Source organism: Pelmatolapia mariae, linkage group LG7 (assembly GCF_036321145.2).
Source record: "Pelmatolapia mariae isolate MD_Pm_ZW linkage group LG7, Pm_UMD_F_2, whole genome shotgun sequence".
NCBI classification, from domain to species: Eukaryota; Metazoa; Chordata; class Actinopteri; order Cichliformes; family Cichlidae; genus Pelmatolapia; species Pelmatolapia mariae.
The window spans coordinates 53,440,574-53,456,611 of NC_086233.1; positions in this window are offsets into that span (position 1 = coordinate 53,440,574).

Below are 16,038 nucleotides of genomic sequence, written 5' to 3' on the forward strand. Positions count from 1 at the left end.
TGGTCTCCCAATATTTTGACATATGTTAAACTTAAAAAACTAATCTAAATCGTATCTAATTAACACTGGATTGGCTGTTTCAGTTAACCTTGCTGCTCTGTCCATGCACACACTGGAGAAGACAGCGGATGTGAACCTCAGTCAGTGCATTTATGGATGATACCACAGTTACAACATCTTTACCAAGACGCAGGTCTGAAAGAGGTCATCAGCGGGGCAAGGGATGAGCTTAAGAGCCGTCAAGTCGATATCTCTGGTGTTAAGGCAAGAGAGGATTCAGGTAAGCTTAAGTATCTATCATCCTGTCTATCATCTATATATCTTTATTTTTTGACATCTCAAACTTTACTGGAGTCCCAAATCTCCAGCTGCTGTTATTCCTTTGTGTTACAGTACAGCACCTTTATATTTTTTTATTTCTAAGGATGACTGTTCTTTTGCAGGTTTTCAGGTGTGTCTGTGAAGTGCACAACTTGCTCTCATCTCGTTATCTTTATCACACCTACAGTGTTTAACAAATTAATTAGAGCACCTGTTATAAAAACAAGAACTTAATAAAAAATAAAAAATTGTATATCTATTTTTAGGCAAATAACAAAATGAATTTACATTTTTGTAGCCAAATTTGAGTCGGCACAGTGGACTTATCTGAGAAATCCATCAAAAATAACAATCAATCACTAAAGCTAATTTTTCTGTTCAAGAGTGCAAATTAATAACTGCAATTAGGCATCTTAATCAAAAAAATATTACTATGCTTTACAAATTTTAAGCATTTTTTGTGACATTTTCAGGTACTGGATAATAACAACAACAACAACAACAACAACAATAATAATAATAACAATAATAATTATAATATTTTGGGAATAAAATATTATTTCTATTAAAGAGCTCACACATATTGGTGAATTAAGCATTATAGAAACATGATTAAAAATAGAAATTCAAATAAGAAATAAAATAAAAAATGATGTGGCATAAATCTTACACTGGGGTGTGATTGTTAAGCACTGCACTTTATGTAATTTAGGATTTTCTTTTTGAATAAAAAAAGATTTTACAAAAAACAAACAAACATCAAAAACATTATAATGCTCAAAAAGTCCAAGTTTGCATTTCCTGCAAAAAAATCCACAAAAATGTTTGCTGAGAATTTCCGTTGAGTTTATTGAAACCCGTCTAGAGTATCAGACAACACGGCTCAAGGTGTGACACAACAAAGAGTTAAACCTTTCGTTCTGATTTCAGCATCTCCTGTGTCCGGCAAAGGTCTTTGAGGGGGTAAAATAATGAGGGATGAAGATGCAACGGATGCATCTAGCATTACACAGAAGTGCTCCCCTGAGTGAGCAGGGCAAGAGGAGAGGGAGCGTGAGATGTACAAGTACAGGCAGAGGGCAAACTGGATCTGAGCTCAGACTGATGACTGCAGGGAAAACCTGATGAGGCATCTAGAAGCATTCATTCATCAGAGAGTTACAGATACATCAAAGAGTCCTGAGCTCAGATTTTATTAGACTCTATATATCTAAAGCAGGTACGTGACATTCAGAGAATAACCTTTTCTGGGTAAACGACAAAGAATCTGTTGTTGTTTTTGCATTAGCGTGTTTAGAGGAACGTCACTTACAATGCAACATTGTTACCAATTAATACCGAGTATTCACAGAGTGCATTTTGCATTTGACTTCCTACACACAAAGTGCAGTAATATCATCACACCTCAGGGAAATCAGAGGCTTTTTGTTCTCACTGTCTCTGTAAGAGGATTTCGAATAAACTCCTCTGAAAGGGAAAGTGGAGTTATCAGATGACTGCAGTGATTCTCCTGCGAGAGTTTGCAGCCAACTGACTGCTAATGAGTTTTCTGCAGAAACAATTAGATATCAGCCATGCAAGACATAAGAAACCGGGCATCATGCCACACTGATTCAGCCCAACAATTCCTTCTTACATTTCATCTAAATGTCATTGTTTTGTTTTATGTTGCTGGATAATGGGGATGTTTATTACGCACTTTATTTTTTTGTATCCACGACAAAAAAGCACGTAAAGGTGTTCAAATATTGGCAGCAATTTACAAGATCATACCTCTATAGTTGTCAGTTTGATGCTGAAATATGTCTGGAATATTTTGGAATGAAAATTGAAGCCAAGTATGCTTTTTTAAATGCTAGAACCCACTTCTTTTCTTTTCTTTTTTGTTCCTTTTTGTTTGTTTGTGGCACTCCTCTGATGTGCTTTTGAAGCTGCCATCAGTCAGAAATTTAGATTCTCTATTTTGCTTTCCGTCCCGTTTTTATCAGTGGCGCTAAGTTGCTAAAAGGCTCATAGGAATATTCGTTCTGCCTCAGAAGCTTGTTTCTAAAAGAGATGGCACGCTCATTAGAGCAGCAGCATTCATGAGGCTCGCTCATAACCTGGCAGCATTTGTGCCACTGCGTAGTTTCAGCTGGCTGCTGGATGTCTCTTCCTGACAACATTCGTACAAGAGAAACAAAACTCTGCAGATGGAAGATAAAATATAGATAGCGCCCCGCTGAAGCATGCATGAATGTCAGGTATTCCTTTTTATTGTAGTAGTACAAAGGGAGCTATCTGAGAGAAGACTTTGTCACTGAGCCCAATCGATATTCTTTGACATTTGTAGTAAGGTGCAGGGCAGCAGGGGTGAGGCTAGAGCAGAGCGTGCACAAAGGATGGGCTTTAGAGGGGTCTGACAGGCCCCAGTATGACCATTAGCTCTGTGAGAGACCCTGCAGAGCTTGAAGAGTGGGAGGTTGGCGAGGCGCTGCGGGCTTTTTATTTAAGAGACACGACAGGAGACCCATATGAATAACTCAGCCAGAGAACTGAGGATAATGGTGGGTTTCAATCCTCAATGCAGAGTTCAATGGGCATAAACACAACAAGGCTTAGCGATGCTTTTAAATGGAAGGCAAATAACCATTTTTTTCCACCCATGAAGATCCACTGTCGAGTCTTAAATATGTGTACTTTGTGCTGTGATGTAATCACTCAGCCTAATGAATTCATGCTTCGTTTAGACTCAAACTGCATCAGTCACGGGAAACAATCTCTGTCAAGTCTTCAATGGAGCCTATACAGTAAATGCCACACTGATAGTGAAACAAAGAACACTAGATGAATGGAGCTATAGGAGCCTTTATAGTCTTGCTGTAACTTTTGTTTAATATAATGAGGTTTTCCCTTTGTTTCTGCTAGAATAGGACCAGCGCTTGTGTATGGGCAGGTTCATTCATTTCATTTAAAATTCATTAAGAAACAGTGAATCGGTAATGAGTCCAGCAGCAATAGATGAGACTGCTGTTTTCTGCTTTTAATGTCACCTAATTAGACGGCACGAGTAAACAAGAGGAATTAAACTCCGTTTATAGAAAGGTGTCCGTCACGCAGTATGAAAATTTGAAGCGTCTGAGCGGCCACTTTCATCAGATTTTCTATCATGATGCAATGGCGCGATATATGCGAAAGTCTTTGTTCTCTGTGACTGCAACTCAGAAAAAGGAAATTTTCTCTCAGTACCTGCTGTGTCTAATTCAAGAGACGCAACAGCAAAAGTGACTCATGGATGAGAATATTAATTTTATCTGAGCGGGGCCTCATCGCTGTTCCCGTGCATCACACATCTTTTCTTTGTGAGGGCAGAGCCACTCTCTGCTGTGCAGACTCTGCCCTTTAACAGCTGCTGTGAAATAATGAGGGATTTGAGTCAAGCAGATCGATATTTCCAACTTTTTCGCTCTTTTATGCTGTCAAGGTCTGCACTGCAAAACGCTGCTGTATTAACATGTTGCAGTGATGCTGCTGTCAGTTTATTCCTCCTGCTGTGAATTTGACCACAGGCCAGCCGCAGGGCAGCAACACCTGGGATGACTGTATTTCCATTTAATGCAGTCCGTACCCGTTTCTCCTTTCAACCTGCTATTAAACTCTGCTTTGTCTTCTTGCTATTATGTTTCCCACTCTTTACACCGTGCAAAAACAACAAGAAAGGATTAAATCTAAACAGAAATGTTGGATCGCTTTGCACAAGTTATTTGTTTTCAAATGAATCCAATTCTTTGTGTGCAAGACTGTTGAGGCTACAATATTTCTCTCTTGCCAGTGAAACCCAGGAGATAATCAATATGACATGCCAAACAATAGAACACAATGATTTGAGTTTAATACCCTTGGCTCGAGAATCGCTAATGTTCCTGTTGCAGAAAATCGATCTCCTCCACACCGGAGCGGCTCTAACTGAAACACACGGAGCGATGAAGAGTGAAAGAACATCAAACACATAGAGTGCTTAGAGTGCTAAACATAGCGAATGACGTCACCACGTAGCTGTTATATGTACTGTGTAGCTGATGCATTGTGGGAGTCTGAAATTAGTACAGTGGCGTTGGTCAGTTTTATTTATATAGAGCCAAATCACAACAACTGTCAACAGGAGAATTTGTTTATAAGGGTTATGGGAAATATAGGTGCACCCTCTCCCATTTGCATCTTACAGAATTCACATTCTCTTATATTTGTTGTATTGGGTGTTCCTTTGGTTCCATGCTGATCCGTCACACAGATTTACAGGCAATCATCTAGATATTATAGCTGCTTAATGTCACAAGGGGATGATGTCACAAACGTGTGGGCTACTTGAGCTGCTTGTGCCGTTGTTGATTCTTGTTGGTACAAAGACCTAAAATGAAACCAAGAGTTACAAACAATGAAAATTCACACTTCTCCCTCTACATGGCGAAGTACATGAGAACTGCACATAAAGTATGTCTTCATATGTTGCAAACCCATAATCCTTCAGTCTGTATATTCAAATACCTGTGCAAACAGACACAAACGACCCCACAACGTTAACAATGATACAGTGTTTGAGATGCCATCCCATTTTCTCATTCCCGAAACATGCAGAGTTAACCTCATGAAAGTATGTATTTTACCCCAAACTATGACTTTTTCCCAAACTTGGACTGTGGGAAGGAAGAAGCCCCTTTTAACAGGAAGAGACATATGGCAGAAACCAGCTCGGGGAGGGGCAGCCTTAAAGGGGGGCACACAGAGAGACCACTGATTTTTGCACAGCTTCTCGATGTGTGATGATTCTTATCTCAGCCACACAGCCCTAGTAACCAGTCAGTAAGCCCCAGTAACCACTCATTGCTAGGAAGAAATATGTATTCTTCAACCAATGGATGATTGTTTGCTTTTGCTAGGTATAGTGGCAAATAGTATATGGTGTCGCACCAAAGCCTCCTTGCTTTGGTCACCCATAGTTTGCAAGGAAGATGCTGAGCTGTCAGCAAACACTAGCTACTTACTCGCTAAGTCAGGGGTGGGCAACTCCAGGCCTCGAGGGCCGGTATCCTGCAGGTTTTTAGATCTCACCCTGGGTCAACACACCTAAATCACATGATTAGTTCGTTACCAGGCCTCTGGAGAACTTCAAGACATGTTGAGGAGGTAATTTAGCCCTTTAAATCAGCTGTGTTGGATCAAGGACAAATTTAAAACCTGTGGGACCCCGGCCCTCGAGGCCTGGAGTTGCCCACCCCTGCGCTAAGTGGTAGTGAAAAAGATTACAGTGCCCTCATGAAATATTCACATTCAAACATTCACCTTCAAAGTAAAACTTTGAAATATGTACAGCTTCTACTTTTAATGTGAGCGTTCTGTTTTTCTGGTTTGTGTTGCACTTTTGCAAGTTTCAGTACCGCTCCATGGTTAGTTAGTTAGCAAGTGTTCCCAGACAGATTGGGAGACATGCTTGTAAAAATGCAAGCGCAGTGAGGTTTTTGGAGCAGCATTCTCTTTGCTACCGATTTCCCTCAGCAACACTATGATTGGGACTTTATGTCAGCAACCTCCACTGAGCAATGGACCAGGGGAATGCCCATTTTCCCCCAGTGATTGGTCGTTACAAGGTGGTCACCAACCAGTCTTTGGGCCTCTGTGACTGAGCCCTAAGATTTATCTGTTTACTTGTGCTATTACTTTAATCTGAAATTTAAGAACCCGCTGAGAGGCATGGGTGGTAAAATAGGTTGATACTTACATGTTACTGTCTTCTCCGTTGCCTTTACTTCTTTATGTGTGAAGCTGGGGCTTTCCTTTCCTCCTGCTCCACCCGATTGTTGACATTTCAACAGTTTTTCCCAGCTTCCATTGCCAAGGCTCCATCACCTGACTGATTTGTATTAAAATGCTTCCAGAGACATGTACTGTACTTTACTGACAGTCAAGTGACGCGTTCGAGTTACTCTGTGTCTGGTTTGGAGCTGCATTTCTTATTCTCTCAGATGACTACATACAGTATTTCACAGCACAGCACTGGCAGCACAGAGAGCTGGGGTAAACTTGTGAAATAACATAGAGAGGTTTGCTCAAAGAGTTAAGGCCAACGTGTAATTAATTAACCATGTCCCAGAGGCAGAAAATGACAGCCACATTTTAAGGTTTCTATTACAGGGTGTTGAGTTGCAGGCCTCAGGGGGGAGCTGCCACATCTCAGGAATCTCTCCCCGTCAAATCAGATACATGATAAATATTCAATGACACATGGGCTTATGGGTAACAACGGGCTCTGTTTTCCTGAACTTGATGGAAGAAGGGCTGGACGGAGCAACGTAATACAGATCCTCAAACCAAAGCGCGAGTCTGCATCAACACCCCCCCGGGATTCACCCTCTGATCTCCAAAACCGTAGACGCCAGTGTCAGTAAATGATCCCTGCAGCACTCTCCTCTCCTTACAGGTATAAAGCACTGCAGGACCAACCCTAATTCACACAGTGTGTGTATGCGTCGTGGAGGGAGGGAGTGTGATGTTATGAAAGCGCTTTACTTTTTAAAATGGTATCGTCATCTGGTATAATTCAGTCTTTGTTGGTGCCTATGAATAAAGGGTTAATTCTCACTGTGTTTCCCCCAGCAACACTACGCGACAGCATGATCAATAGAGCAGATTACTGCACACTGTCAGCTATCACCTTTCCCTCAGTGCCGGGCAAATGAGCTCAACACAGCGGCAGCGGAGAATGCAAGCAGGTTGCGAGAGTGTCTGTTTTATTAATGACTGTTTGGGTAAAGGAGTCACACTGTAAAGCTTTTCTTAGGCTTTATAAAAACAAAATAGCCAGTTGAGTAAAAAGACCTAAAACCTTTTTTCTTTTTTGTGGCACTTTGGCATAATTAGAAAAGCAACACTGAAGCTGAGTAACTGTAAATTATTGTTTTGCATCAGCATATTGAACAAAGAGAAATGTTAATGAGGCAGAGGAGAGGCAAACTGTGCTCTCAGCCTGTGACCTTAATTAAGTCATCAGACAGAGCTACTTGACCAGCGGTCAGGATGCTCAGTCACTCCTCATCCTGAAGCTCAAATGGGACACAAAGCCAGCCTTTACAGATGAGAATCACAAGGGTCTGTGTCTACACTGAGAATGCGATTCAGAAATGTGTGTCTTATCTATAATATATTATTTGCAACAACAATGAAACAGCTATAGTTAAAGCAGCTATGATAAAAATGGTCATAAAAAGATGATTCAAAGAGGTTTTTACCAAAGGGGTCGCCTTTACGGAAAACCTACTTTGCATTTTGATTGCATTTGGCAGACTTCGTTTTGCATTTCAGCTCATTGTTTAACTGCTAATCTCTAATGCTTCTGTTTACCTCACAGCCACAGCTTTCACGGGACAGTATGTAAGTGATCTTAACAGAAAAAACAGGTGAGTGTTTTCTGTTAAAAAGCACACAGATACTGTTATTGTAATGATGATCTGGTGTGATATTTAGTAACTAAAGAGCCACTTATCTTTTTTCTAGAGTTGGAAGACAAAGTAACTCAGCTAACATGATTCTGGGTGTTTGTTCTTACTTCCTTGTTGGTTTCACGCCCAGTTTGTTTATTACAATACTCATAATGTCCACCAATGAGTTAGCTATTTGGCAGGGTTGTTTAACAGATGAAATGCAAATTTCATCCATTACATATAGTTAACTACAGATTCGCTGCATGACACACCAAAAATGAATGTACAGAAGCTTGTCTTCTCTTGTTTCACAGGGGAATATACACCAATCAGGCATAACATTAGTACCACTTGCCTAATACTATGATAGTCCCCTTTTTGTTCCCGAAACAGCCCTGAGGCATGGACACTAGATCCCTGAAGGTGTGCTGTGGTATTTGTCACCAAGATGCTAGCTAGAGATCCTGTAAAATGCAAGGTGGGACCTCCATGGATTGGACTTGTTTTTTCAGATCCAACAGATGCTTGATTGGACTGAGATGTGAGGAATTTAAATGCTAAGTCAACATCTCAGACTTACAACTTATTGTTGTGCTTCTCAAACCATTCCTGGACCATTTTTGCTTTGTGGCAGGGAACATCATCCTGCTGAAAAAGGGCCAGAGGCATCAGGCAATACCATTTCCATGAAAGGCTACAAAGTTGCTGGTACATATCAAAGTAACATCCACATGAATTGGATGGATGCTGAGGTTTCCCAGCAGAACATTGCCCAAAGCATCACATTGCCTCCATCCATGCCTTGGGCAAACCAGGTTAGCCTTTGTTTGCTTAAGTCATCCATTCCATTCTTCCCATAGTCCATCCTGGAACCAGGTTTTCCCCCGGTAAGTGGCACAGTTACAAGAGCTGCAGTTTTGGATTAGAGCAAGTCGTCAAGCCCTTGTCAAGCTCGCACACATCCTTACAATTGATAATTTTTCTTGCTTCCAATACATACAATTTGGGGACAAAATGTTCACTTGCTCCCTAAAATACCCCACTCACTAACAGGTGTCATGATGAAGAGATAATCAGTGTTATTCACTTCAGCTACCAGTGGTCACGATGTTATGCACTATTGGTGTATATGCACTATGAATGGGGTGAACAAACATGGTTTAGATGCCAGCAACTATCCAGCGCACACTGTTGTACCAGCAGTTCATCCAAACAGTGTCCAAAACCAGCACCTGTGTGCACTAGTTCCCCTGTTAATATATTAAGAAGCATACCATTTCAACCATTTTGCGTCTCTTTGTATCATTCATGTTTTTTTCTTTCTTTAAACACCTACTTGTGCATCTTTGGTTGTTTTACTTCCTGTCTTTGTCCTTTCCCCCTTTATCATTCTCTGCACCGCCCTCATCAGCATTGTATTCAACTCATTTAGTTCTCTGTGTATTTACAGACCTCCCCTTCACCTTCCTGCTAGTCTGTGTACCCTGTCTTTTCTGGCTGGGCAGTTCCCTGCGTTTCAGTGTTTTTTGATAACATTTGTGTAAATACCATATTATATCAGCTTCAAGCATGTCAGTGTTGTGTATACAGCTTGTTTCCTTTGCTCCCCAGAGTTCCTTTTAATGTACTGATTAAAGGTGTTTGTGCATAATGTGTGTCTCGTTAGAGGCGAAAGATTTTCATCGCAGTTCCAGTATTTCTTATGCAGTAACAGGTTCAAGATTAGTGAAAGGCCATCCATCTGTCCATCTGGATGGGGACACAGAATCGTTCCCAAGCCATCCAGGAGATACAATCGCTCCAGCGAAAGAGAAAGACTTTTAGTGAAAGACCGTGTTTTCAATACATAAAAAGGTAAACATTAATAAGATTTGTGAGATTGCTGAAAAACTGGGCTCCGGGATGAAAGAGTCTGACTCACCACATGCACATCCCCCAATCAAGGCACAAAACCCACACTGCCCACCTTGTTAGATCGAGGGCGCTGGATAGAGGCATTAATGTAAATCATACAGATTTATTCAATGTAGATGTGATTCCCTTGGATACAGAATAATATTATTCAACAGAGACAAGTCTGTCAGGCAGCGTTGGTGCACTGTTTGCCATGAAAAGGTTATTTCTATCAGTGCTGCCGCACAGCCTCAAGCACAGGTATTTCTGTCTTTGTGTTGTTTTATTCCTAACAGTCAAATTGGCATTCATCAACAGCAGAGGTGCATTACATGCAAACTGGATTTAGCTTCCAATCTTCCCCAGACTGATTGCTGATCCACTGGAGAAGAGATATGATGGAAGGATTTGTAATGAAACAATTCTGCAGAGTTTTGAAAGGAAATTAGTGTCATATCATTGGCTGTTCGGTGCTATGGTGCAAGGCTCAAATCTCAGGTAATCAGATGATTCAGTGGTTCAGACGCTAAAACTTAGTGGACACACTGATGCATGCTCCTTCAGAGTCCTGGTAGCCACACAACATGGCTTAATCCTTTTTAAGTAGATCACTTACATGCTGTATAATACCAAGTCAATAGGGATACATGTAATCTCATTGCCTCTGAAAAAAACGATTGCCCTAAAGATACTTTAAGTGGTATTAATTTCACTCTATTGATGGGGACCAGAGAAGGCGATGAGGCTGATATTGAATCTCTGGTGAAGCATTCAACAGAAGGAAACCGATTACATGAATACTTCATGGGCTTTGTGTGCATACTTCCACACATCCATAATATGATTGTCCTGCTAGACTTTTTTTTTTTTTCGCTAGAGTGCAACAGTCAGACATATGACATTCGGTATATTTTAAATACACTGTGGCTCACTGTGCTCACACTGATGCGCACAAATGTAGGGCCATCACCATGGCGATCAGTGACTGTCTATGAAGCCTGGTGGCGGATGATCAGTCTGAATGAGTATTAGTAACTGAACTCTAGAAATTAATCAACAAGTGGAAGGGATTTGAATTAATTACACACTAATTAGTCGCCCTTTACATTCAACCAATCAGAGAGCAAAGTGCGAACCGTCAATCATCTAACCTCACATCATTAAACCCGAAAATGAACTAACTCACTTTCAGGGGAGCTTGTCGGCTTAGCTGTGACCCAATTAATACCACAGGGCAGAGCCTTGGAGAGTTGTGTTGCCGTGCTTCTCCAGGATAATGAGTTCAACCTATGAACAGGTATCGGCTGCCGAGTAAGTTTGACTTTATAAAACAATTAAGAGTAAATATCGCCATCAACAGCAGAAACGTTCATATGTTTACAAAGTAATAATAGTTAAAACAATCCGACCCTGCAGCTGAAACTGAGCATGATAGTGCACTCGATTTGACTCTGTTGCCTATTAATAAATGCACAGCATGTTTGTGTGACATGAAGGCTCATTTTGCATGTATATGTTTAAATAAATATCTAGCTTAAATGGTATAAAGTTTGCAAGTGGGGCTTGAGAAGGGATTGACATGATGTTATTAAAATGTAGGAACAGGAACCCTGTCACGCTCACCTCAGTGAGATTACGTTATCATTTCTGGGGAAGCATGAACGCTATGATGAAGTGTAAATGTGCTCGGTGCCTTCAGAGATTGGACGACCTGTCTTTCCAATTACATCCAGTGAAGCATCAAATGGATGTCAGCATGCGATAAAATTATCCTTCTGTGGGTGTGAATATATGAACTTAAGCATCAGCAGTGTTTTTCATCAACACTATTTTCCGTGCCTGCATAAACAACAAGGCTGATTTTTTTCCCCTCTTTTTATTTTAAGTTGCCTGAAGTACACTCCGCTACGTGCTTCACTTTTAAGAGCTTGTGCCACAGTCAGAACATAGAGGTGACTATTACATGCTGCTCTGCTCCAGCAAGCAGGAGGAGATGCAGGCAGAGCTCAGCGGTCATTCAAGAGGAAAAAACAACCAGATATATGGTATATCTGAGAATTTATGGCTCCTGCCATTTGAAATTTACTGCATATACAAGACAAAATCCAAAACACGGTAATGGAAAACAAATTGTTTTCCTGCTACTTTGAAACAGACATAACCTTTCTGCCTGGGAACATACAGCCCTACAGTTCTATGTTGTGCTGTAATAGACTGGCAGGAAAAAATGGGAGGAAAATAGATTTAGTGAATCAAAGTGTAATTAATATTAAAGAAAAATGTATACAGCTCTGTAAATAGCTTACGAAACCGTGACTTTTCCTCTCCGACTTTCCCAGGAAACCTTAATGAAACAGAAGCTTTATTATTCTGCTGATGTCCTTTGCAGACTAGCACTTCTCAGTTTACTCTTCATAAAGCACTTTAAAATGTAAATGACTTGTTAACACACTTCTTCCTACTGGGAGAGTCTAATGATGCGAAACAAAACACTGGCTTATTATTCTATACGGCAGCAGGAGCGAAATCTCTGATGTATTCACGGGATGACTGTTTGAAATCCTTTTCTTCCTGTTTGTGTGGAGCTGAGTCACAACATCCAGAATCCAGATCTGGAAAGGAGGTTGGATAGTATTAACTATACGATGGAAGATTGTTTGTTATCACAGAAAACTAGTCTATTTAATAAAGCATTAAATGAACAAAACACTGATGACATTTTTTTTCTCCCAGAAAAAAGAGCGTGACATCATGGTACAAACGGAGCAGATTGAACAAATCATTATCATTTATAGCTTTGCAGTTTAATATTTACTGTAAAATCAGATATGTGTCTTATTCTGATTTTTTTTTGTTTGTTTTGGCACATAGGGGAACCCTAAGATCTGGTGTAGAAATGCAGCGTGGGAAAATGACTCACTTAGAAATGACTCAGCTCTGAGGTTTAGGTTTTGAGGTGGAATTAGCCAACTATATTCAGCACTATGAATGTAAATGAATATAAATATATCATGTAAGCAGATGTTACATGATAAATCATGGCTCACATCTAGTATAAAGCTAAAGTTGGAATTTGTGCCGCTAAAGAACAAAATCAGATGATGATTCTTACCAAAGTCCTGTTTTTGTTATATTTGCTCTTCTTCAGCACTTTTAAGGTAATTTCTTATCACAGCTATGTAGATGACATTTAGTTATATATCTTTTTTAAGCTCCAAGATGTTTTTTTTGTTATAGATCTTGCATAGGTGCTTGGACTCTATTAAAACTTTAATGCAGAGAAAACAGAAGTCCTTGTTCTTGTTTCTGTGAGATTTATGCCTGAGGTAATGGAAACTCGAGGTCTCCTTGCCATTTTTGCTTAATATTTCTATCCAGAACTTTAGAGTAACTTATGACTCAGGCTTCACTCTGAATGTTCTTGTTCACCTGTGGTTCATTCTTACTTTTATGACTTAAAATATTTGCCAAGTTGAGTACAGATGTGTCACGTTCTGAACTGGAGATTGTTATTCCTGCTTTTATTTCATCATGTTTGCATTACTCTAATTCAGTGTTCATTTTTGTTAATAAAGCTGCCTTGGAGCGTCTGCAGGTTGTTCAGAATGCTGCTGTGAGGCTTCTGATTAATTCTTCTAAGTATTCACATGTCACACTAATTTCACCAGTTCCCCATTAACTTCAGAGTTTACTTTAATACTCTGGTTTTGGATTTTAGAACCCTGCATAGAGACGCATCTTCATACACCAGTGAACTTTTACATCCCTGATCGCATGACCTCCGGGACCAGCTGGAGACGGTCCCGGAGGTCATGTGATCAGGGTCAGCTAGCTGTACAGCACACCAGGTTCAGAACTAATAAAGATTTTTTGCAACAGTGATCTCCAGAGTTTGGAACTCTCTCCCTCTGAGCCTGACTGGTCTTTTTTAAAAAAAGCATTTTAAACTTGCCCTTGGGTAACTTTTTATATTTATATTTTTGAGCAGTTTGTTGTGAAGCACTTGTTTATTATATTTATTTAGAAAGGTGCTATATAAATAAAATGTTACTTACTACTACTACTATTTTACTTACATAATCAGCAGTTATAATGAAATGCACCTTGGCAGGTACCAATTTTTTAAAAGTAATAACTGAATTAACTTTTTTATGTAACAGAATATCTGATTAAAATGATATGTAAATGTTTGCCTGCTTTTTCTAATGAGAGTAATACTTCTGGAACAGTCTTTGCTTTTGCAAAATTATCCAATAAATTACAATTCAAAATCCTTTCTATCTTTTGTAAGCGCTAAACTAACAAAGAGCACAGTTGCCCAGTGCAACATAGTCACTGCAAGCTCTACAGCTATTAATTAAATTAATCCAATTAAATGATATATGAATTATTTACATGATATTATTATTATTATTATTATATAACTTGTTGTAAGAAAATATTGCTCTGTAATAAATCCACTATAATTAAAAACCACATTAAGAATAGAACATAAATTAAGAACTTCAATTGCCAGTTAATTAGTTTACTGTCACTTGCTGATCAGTCTTTAAATTTGTAAATAATCTTTCATTTTCCCCTTTTCATGGCTTTTTAAATCTATCTCCATTGCTGAGAAAGAACATATGTGACAGGCTGACCTATTTTTCCCACTGGAAAATACAGCAACTGCACCTTTAGCTAGCAGACAAACACAGTGCAAAATTACACACATGCAGTATGTGGGTTTGCTGACATTAGTTGAGATGCTTTAAAAATAGTGTACAGGTGCCATAAATGCAACTTTATTAGCATCTGTAGCATGAAGGCACAATGAAAGGGTGCAGCCAGGAGCCATGCAAGCTACTTGCCTAGCAGTCTGCACCACTTCAGGCTATAGCCTATGAAAAATTCTCTCGCTTGATAATATTTTGTATTAAACTGCCTATCAGATTTAATTAACTGAGTCACTGAAGGTGCTGTGATGCCATTCTGGCCAACTTTATCTCTGCTTGCACTATGAAATGACAGATAACGGAGTCAGTATGTTGTTGTATTGCATTCATTCACACAACCATGTTCTTGGGCAAGGAAGCACATGTTAAATGTCAGCATTCAACAGCCATCTCTGCAACATCTCTGGGGGCTTAAAAATCAAATCAAAATCAAATCAAATCAAATCACTTTTATTGTCACATCACATGTGCAGGTACACTGGTACAGTACATGTGAGTGAAATTCTTGTGTGCGAGCTTCACAAGCAACAGAGTTGTGCAAAATACAATAATGTAAAACAAGCAAAATATAAAAATGGCTAATCTAAAAAGTAATAAATATATGTACAATATGTAAAGGTATATACTAAAAATGCTAAAAGGTGTCCAAAAAACATTTTCATCCACAGTAAACACTTCAAAGCACCACGGCTTCCTTGATGGAACAATCCAGAGTACTGACATGATCATCATGATCATCCCATCATAGCACTGAACAACCTCTAATGCTTATTTATATCATAGATACAAAGATACAAGTACACTCACAGTTGTGTTCAGAAGCTGGTCATGAATGTCATGATAATTTAAGGCTTTTAATGATTTCTTTGAACTGTTCTTTTTCCAGAGCCAAATGATTGTCGAGCATATTTCTCCAAGGTCTTTAAATAACAAGAACTGGGTGCACAAGTTTGAACTTATTCTGAATTTTTTCTAATCCTTCAATGTGATGACAATGAGATATGTCTGCCACTACATAGCTTATGAACTTAAAGAGTGACACAGCAACACAATTGGCTTGTACCTGTAAGTGTTTTTCCCAGTTAGGCTCTTATAAAGCAGACGATTGGCTCTTTGGTGAGGGGGCAGGACAACCTCTGTCTTTGGATTTTCAGATTTCCTGCATGGATTTACACTGTTTGACTGCCATAACTCTTTCTAATAATGTGTTTGCTGCTATAGCATCTGAACTAAACTCAGTCTTACTGATCTTAAAAGCTCTAGGAATGCTGATGGTTGAAAAAAAATTAAATATTTCCATTTGAATTTGCTCACACAGTCATACTTGTAGTATATTTATGTAGTATACTTATGCTATTCCTGTAGTGTCAAAATTGAAATTATTTGTTTAATACCTTAATATTCTGTGAACAAAATATCCTGCCCTGTTTTCTTCGTTTTTTGTTCTGCTTCTCCATCTGTGCATCAGTGTCAACTATTCACACTTCTTGTAAACAAAGACAACATGTATTAAGTTTATACTAAGTCTGAACTGTGTCCACACGGTTAAATTCTATATCAAGTCACGTTTTTAAAAGCAGAGACGCAGAAAAGGATCCTCAGCTCTGGGTAACCACTGGGGATATTCAGAGTCTGTTCAGAGGTAGAAAACATGC